This window comes from Patella vulgata, chromosome 2 (assembly GCF_932274485.2).
Source record: "Patella vulgata chromosome 2, xgPatVulg1.2, whole genome shotgun sequence".
NCBI lineage: Eukaryota > Metazoa > Mollusca > Gastropoda > Patellidae > Patella > Patella vulgata.
In genome coordinates, this window is record NC_065880.2 from 6423916 (window position 1) to 6432223 (window position 8308).

The 8308-nt window shown below is 36.3% G+C and overlaps 1 long non-coding RNA gene across 1 annotated transcript; it reads left to right on the forward strand.

Moving 5' to 3' along the window:
* The first annotated feature begins 1087 nt into the window (after nt 1-1087).
* Nucleotides 1088-3939, forward strand: LOC130010922 (uncharacterized). The gene is made up of 3 exons (XR_008786211.1): nt 1088-1322; nt 2278-2512; nt 2838-3939. It is a non-coding gene; the product is annotated as an uncharacterized LOC130010922 (long non-coding RNA).
* Nucleotides 3940-8308: the final 4369 nt, after the last annotated feature.

Here is an 8308-nt window from a genome sequence, read left to right on the forward strand (position 1 = left end):
TATCTAGTTGGTCAAATATGGCGTAATTAATTCATTTATTGGGTAATTAGCCTAATGACGTCTAAAACCACCCTTATATGGATAGTTGAAACTTACACCAGAAGTTTTATACGTGTTATCTGGTGATATTTTGTTTTCACATAGAACTAGCCATGTTTTAGTTTTGTAACTCTTTTTATGTGTAAATATATCACTCATCATTTGAGTGCACTAGATCTGACTTAGTTAAAGATACAATATAATGCTATTATTAATTTAAAGAGCAAGAAATTCTACGAATAGTCTTATATCAGCGGGTCTTTAACACGCTATATGTGTCCACTTATTGTCTACTATGAGACGTTGTCCATTATTTGTGGCTCAGTTTTTTTTTATTTCAGATGCTTTAGGAAAGAAGATGTTTGTTCGGGCTGTAAATTATGGGGCACAAATGCTGTAAACTATAAAATACAGTACATATAGAGACGGAAAAAGAAAAATTATACAAATCAAAATTTCATTTTCCATTTCCTCGAGAAAAGCTTCATAGAGTAAAACGAGCTAGGAAATGAAATGAAATGTGGTTTTATGGCACGTCAGCTCCAACCGGTCTATATTGCGCCAAACATATGGTGACATTATTCGAGACAAAATAAAAGAAATAACAAGAATATATTTATAACCACAAAAAAACCACCAAATATCACAGATAATATATAAAATTAAAAATAAATATCAAATACTTTATGAAAATTAACAATAAAAATGAAAGAAAAAACGGGTTACGTATATACAGTTTAAAACTTATAATAAAATTTTGTCTCTTTTAAAAAGTTTAGGACCTTACAATATAGTTCCGGTTGAGCAAATAAATGGTGTACTGTCTGACAATGGTAATATTTTGATATTGCCAAGTTGTTTGCACCCGATCAAAATGTGCTTCGCCGTCAAAGGCACTTGACAGTGTTCACATTCCGGTTGAGGCTAGGATAAACAGGTTGTCTACAGTTTTATTCACAACAGAGTTTGCTGTTTAATGGTTACACTACAACACCACTCGAAGAGATAGACATCACTCTGTAGCTACAATCATCTGATATATGCAATGGTTACCCTACAACACCAGCCTGTAGCTACAATCATTTTCAACTGTTTACTTTAATCCGCCTTTTTATTTTACTGTATTCTAAATATCTGAATACAACTCACTTAATAATAGATATCTTTACTTTATATAGCTTATCAAGGTCGTATCAAGGTCAACTGTACGGGATGCCAGACTGGTTATTATATACCACCAACATTTAAGGTTACATCGACAATTCAAACAACAGATCTAAAAGGTAATTCAAACAGTTTGACAGTATTTTATTTGGATGTCTCCCTAAAGATGACATGCATTAATACACAACAGCAAATTGAGGTTATAACATTAAAGGGGGACGTAAAGTAGACGCTAAGAGAAATAACTAAATGGCGGAAGTGTAGATGTTTAATCGATTCAAGAAACGTTTTATTTTTTAGTTCGGATGCCTGCATTGCATTATTTGGATATTTGAATTCAAAAGTTTTGCGCGTTACCTCCGTTGTTTTGAACCAAAAAGGTACGCTTGGTTTTGTACATGAAATCTGGTTAATTCTGGCCATAAAACAGTTACAAACGGAAAGGGGTCAATTGAAGGGCAAGTAAAAGGAGATGTACTGTTTTACAAAAAAGAGTCCTGACCCCTTCTCCACGGCGTATTTACCTCGTATCTGCTGGGAGACAATCTGTTTCACGGAGAATTACGAGTCTTCTAATATCTCTGTAAAAGATGACCGCCTTTAACACGTGCCGTCACAGCACGCGGCGTCAATCATTGGCTGAATGGCGCGTGCATTGTTTACACAAGACGTTACTGCTTCGGGCAGAATGCTGCCTTTTAGTCATTTTAATACCCATTTACACTAAATAGGAAATAATTTTTACCAATAAATACGTCAAACGTCTTTATTTATTTTTCTAAAACATCAAAAAAATGTTTAAGATTTTAATTTGTCGGTGGAAAAAAGTTAATATTTGAGACTCATTAAGTCGCATTGATGTCATCCTTATCAGTGATTGTAGCGACCTAGCAAATATTCACTGCTGATCAGTGTGGCTGGGAGACTGTTCCGACCTCGTGTGTAAAACGAAACGATTCTAGTCCAATCAATCCATCCATCCATCAAATAGTTAGATAATGTTTCGTGGACATTCAACATAATTAATTACGAGGGAACATACAAGATTGAACTACATGTAGTATTATTATATAGGTAAAATGGATTCTACAACACCTGGACAACAGACCGCGTCATCTGATATAAGAACAATGGATTCTACAACACCTGGACAACATACGTCATTATCTGATATAGGTACTCTGCAGTCTAAATCACCTGGACAACAGACATCGTCATCTGATATCTATAAAACTGTTCTAATTTGTGTTCTTGTCAGCATTGTTATAATCGGGCTTGCGATGATGGGTCGTATTATTTACAAGAAACGGTAAGTAGTTATACTCGGGCTTGTGATGGTGGGTGTTGTTATTTACAAGAAACGGTAAGCTGTCATTAATTCATACAAATGATCATTACTCTAAACTATGTTAAGTGTGTATAGAAAGTGGTTTGAAATTATATAGGAGTCTTCATATAGAAGGTGTCTAACTAGCTGTATGTAATGTCACATCTAGTGCGAAAGCTTGACTGACGCTAATGCCCATCACTATGGAACACAGACATCTAATCATTCAATAGGCACTCATTGATAGGAATTCTGTTCAGCCAACACCCAGATTGAATATTTAATATTCGAATTATCTTTTGAACAGAAAATGTACCAAAAACAGACTCGAAACAGGAACCGCCTCGGATATACCGACAGCACCAGGAACAGGAAATGAGTCCGAATTGTATGACACACTAGAGATGAATAACCAACCTGTTGATGTTTATGAATCTCTTGAACCCCGTACAGTTTATGAGCTGTCTTAGTTCTATATAATAAACATCCTCCATCCAAAATAAATCCAGTCTCAAATTAACTTCCTCATTTAAACTACGCATGGCCGTGTTTTTTGCTTGGGATTGTTCTATTGTACATATTGATACCATGGCAGTATGTCAACTAGCTTACTTCTTTTGTAAATATTGATACCATGGCAACATGTCCAGGGGCCTATTTCAATTGTAAATATTGATACCATGGCGACAATATTCAATGTTAATATTGATATCATGGCGACATGTCCACCGACTTACTTGTATTATAAATATTGATACTATGGCGACATGTCCAAGGGTTTATATTGTCTACAGCTTACTTTAATTGTCGATTTTTTAATGTAGTCAATATTTCAACTTTTTTGTTAATCAATAATTGTAATATATTGTTCACTTGCTCACAGAGAATTTTGGCAGGGATACCATAGTTTTAACACACGAGTTTAGCAGGCGACCATTCTCCTTGTCATGTACAATACTGGGGTAAAAACGAGGTCTCGCATTGCTAATGTTATGTCTATTGGTCTCTGCCTTGAAAGAATCGACCTTTATAGAGAATCAGATTTATTTGATATAGTGGGTACCTTGTCCTCTATAGTCTTAATGTTGTGTTAAAAATTTACCAGAAAAATAAAGAGTAGACCGTTGCAAAATTCCAGCATAGCACACTGTATGGCTTGTGCCCGTCTTCATTAGTCGGGACAGAAAAGTAGGACATCCCCATTTCATTTCGTTTCATTTGCTATATCAAACACATTCGCAAATATTCAAGTTTTCTCTTTTATGTAGCCTATATATTATATCTTATTTATCATTTCGTTTTGTATTATTGTATTTTGTTATGTATATTATTATTAATAGTATCTATTATTATGATTACTAAGATTATTGTATTTTATGTATATTATTATTAATAGTATCTATATGCTTACTAAGATTATTGTATTTTTTATATATTTTTAATAATAGTATCTATTATGATTGCTAAGATTAATATATTTTTTATAGATTATTAATAATAGTATCTATTATGATTGCTAAGATTATTGTATTTTGTCTGTATTAGAATAAATGACCTTTGAATAGCATTTAGTAATTGGAACATAATGAAATAAAACACTATTTATGGATAACAATTACTATAAACAATATTCACACATTGAGAGGGAGAGGGGTTGGATATAAGATTTCAAGTTCACCCCCAAAGGTCGTTTCATAATTGTAACTCGTTCCTGTTTACAATACTGGTTAATATGTAAAAACCTTCTGGATGGTAAACGTTCATCAACATCAGTGGCAACGCGTTGAAATTGTTTTCAAACGATCTGTTGAAAATTGTGCACCATAACAAATTGTTACAAGGTTATCTGATGATGATTATAACTTCTAGAAAGTCAACAAGAAAATGTAAACCCTTGGACAAAGATGGTAATGACATTATACGAGGATAGTATAATGCTGTCACGTGTAAGTTTTAAAATTGATATATGATGTATGTTTGCATGGTGGAACCGAAACACATTCCGCAACCCCGTTGACCTTATACCACGTGTCCTAAGCTTGCTTTTCTGATATTCAACGTTTTCCACGGTGTTCTTGGCAAAGATATGTCTCTTGTTCATCGGTATTTGTAATAGTTTTTAATGTATCAAATGAAGTAAATTGCGCCAAATCTAGTAACACCATCATGTTGTGTTGGTATTACTGAATACAGATAACAGGATACAGCTAGTCGCTAATGTTTTTACACCGGGACCTGGGCCCCAATCGCTACACATCTTGTTCTGACAATCGGCCCTGGATAATTGGCCATCGAATTTTGATATAGTATCATAATTTGGTCATGCTCAACTGCCAAGGGTTCTTTTACGTACATGTCAATATGTACATGGGACCTCATCATCTCATCAGAACGAGCCTACGTTTTCCCTTGACTGGTCTTCTGTGTAGTACTTTGGTCCTTAAGATCATATATTTTATCTCTAACTAAATATTGGTTAACACTTTTTATAGAGTTAAAATCCCACGTACTAATGAAAATGAATGACAGGTATATATATATAAAAAAAAGATATATTTTGGTAAAATTCTTACCATTGTCAAAATATCCATCAAATTCTATCCGTTTATGACATGTGTTTAGTAGACCAAATAAGGTAATGTTCTCCCTCTGGTCTTGGGAGAATGTTGGTGTTTATTCCATATTTTGGAAGGAAATTAACGCCAAAGTCAGTCTATAACGTACAGAAATAAGAGGGTTGTAAAAGAGAGTGTTGAGCGAAATTGATCAGAGTTTAGCCGGATATTCCAAGCAGCTATCATCTATGCTTTATTGAGAACGAGGGACCTTCGAAGTCAACCAGTTTAACAATAAAATTTAACAAGGAAGGCTGATATTACTGCATCTGTTCTGCATCACTAAGGGGGAACCACGCCGGATGAACTTTATCGGCCAATACTGCGATTCCCTCTGATAGTAAAAGAGGCCTTTATTGACCCGGAAGATGTCTTCCCCCAACACCCAGGTAATCTACGTGAGAAGAAAGACAACGCGGTAAAAAAACTTCCACCACAAAGCGATGACTATATGGTTACACCAACTATTGATTTAACTTATTGGAATGCTCGCGATGTACCTCCGGAATTGTACCAAACGGGAGAATAGATCATTATGATGGACCAGTCAAGAAAAGAGATTCTGTACGCTCCTACTATCGATGACGAATTCGCGAATTATCCTTATTAAATATTCATTTATATTGTCCATTTCGGTAACAGAGAACTATTTTTGTATATATTTGTGTAATGCATTTGTATTTTTGTTTTGAAAGGTGTTCCGTTAAGAAATAAACACTTTTTGTCACACGCAGTCTTAAGGTGGGGAAATGTGGTAGTGTCGCCCTATGTGCATAAAAGATTTCAAACCAGTCGCCCAAACACATCAATTTGTCTACTTGCTTGGTGTATGATAGCCAATCAACTATCGCGCATGTGCATGCTTCGACTATAAAACTGGGCGCGTTTCATTCAGTTAGAAACTCCCCAGATAAGGAAACCTTGTCATAATAAGACACAGAAAGGTTGTCAGAGTCGATAATAGCCTGATATCAACCAGATGGTGTTGATTTTCATTTTCATTCATATATACTGAGCGCCATGGAAAACGCATCACTTTTTTTTCCCAAATATTTTATTACTAGGTGGTTTTGTATGTATAATATACTGAGCGCCATGGAAAACGCATCACTTTTTTTCCCAAATATTTATTACTAGGTGGTTTTGTATGTATAATATTATGCAATACTGTGAACTATTGTTTCACACAATGCTCCCAAACGCAAAAAATATCGGCCCGTGTGCACAAAAAAAATTGCACGAGATGCACATGAAAAACCCAAAATTCACGTGCAGCATTTTGTGTGAGCCCTTTAAAAGCATGTTTCAACTTAATGTGCAATACATGAACTGTGAAACGTCAATCTGTAGTAATTTGTTGTTGGACGTGTGAAGGAATCGAGCTAGAGATGCCGAGACTAACTGAAAATCAAAGGAATGAAGCCATGGGAATGTCCAGGTCTGGCATGTCTACACGTGCTATTGCCAGACACTTCAATTGTCATCAGTCCACTATTGTAAGGTTGGTGGAACGTGTTCGGGTTACTTTATCAACACGTGACCGTCAACGTCGTGGTCCACAACGCGTTACAACCCAGGCTCAAGACCGCTACATCCGGGTCACTCATCTGCGTGACAAGATTCCGTCCAGCGACTCGAGCAGGTGCAGCAGTCGTCGGAAGACAGGGACCAGTAAGTGCCAACACCGTAAGACGTCGTCTAAGAGAAGTAGGACTCCGTGTACGACGACCTTATGTTGGAGCTATCCTCATCACCGTCAGCGGCGTTTGATATGGGCTCAAGGACACCAGACATGGAGAAGAGTAGAATGGCAAAGCGTGCTCTTCAGTGATGAGAGTCGCTTTCATCTTTATCCGGACATGGCACCGATGGAACATGTCTGGTATGAGATTGGACGCCGTCTGTATCGGAGACCACAGATGTACACCATTGCTGCTTTAGAAGCTGCTCTTGTCCAAGAATGGAACAATTTGCCCCAGGCCTTCTTTCAAACATTGGTTAATTCCAATTTTGTTATACGAAAAACTAAGTGACGCGTTTTCCATGGCGCTCAGTATATTTGGGCTTGATGTTTGAGTGCATTTCTTACTCTTAGATAATAGTTCTGATTTGGGTTTGGGGAAAATATTATAATATATATCTACTTGTCGCTTCGCTGCGGGGAGCGCTGAATCGATCCACGTACTTAACCATATCGGAATTTGGTCACTTGATTCACGAAGTGATTTAGTTTTTTATGGTGTTCTAGTAGTTTAGACATTGCGTTCTACTATCAGACACTGGAGATATATGCTGTATTCGTTACTCCTCGGTTTTATGGAAAATACGACTAACGAATTTGTAAATAGCGTTCGTAACTATAAAAAACTGGCTCGGAAGTCGTGATTTCTACTGGAGAACTGGGGTAGCTAAAATTATATCGAGTTTACGACATATGACGAAACAAAATGGCAGCCAAAGTTACAAACTGCACGCAGCGATCCATCTACGTCATCCGTCATTATGATCACTGCCCCAATTAGCCGCCATTTAAAACGCTCACGTGATCATTTTGGGGCGGGACTTATCGATGGGACTACAGCTTTATGTACACAACAGAGTAAAAATAACCCAAGAACGCACGTGTTTTATGTAAACACGTGTCTTTAGCAAAATGTCAACTTCTGCCAATCCGGTAAAAGCGATATATAATATGCACTAGTGGGTAATATTGCAATAAATTCTTTGCCAGTAAACTGTCTTTAGAGTTTCAATTTGTTTATCTTTCAAAACAAGGTTAGATACTCCTAAATTTGTCTTCGCAAACAAAACCTGTGAAATTACCTTTTATGGGCGCCGCCATATTGAATAATTAGAGGACTATTTTGTGATTCGGCTTTGATTAGTTTGACATCTTTCATACACACAGCGGCTAAATAAACATATTTAATTTCATTCAATATGACAATAGAAGAGATATAACTACTTCTAAAAATTACTAAAAGTAACTCAGTGTTTTCGACTAAAATCGTCGATGTAGGAATTAAAATGTCGGGTAATTAGCTTAGGGCCTGTTCTCAGGCGGAGCTATCTGTAGACAGGCAGCCTAAGTTTGGGATGCCAAAGTTACAAAGATGAACGTTTTGAACAGTAAATTACTGTTTTTGTAGTTATATGTTTGTTG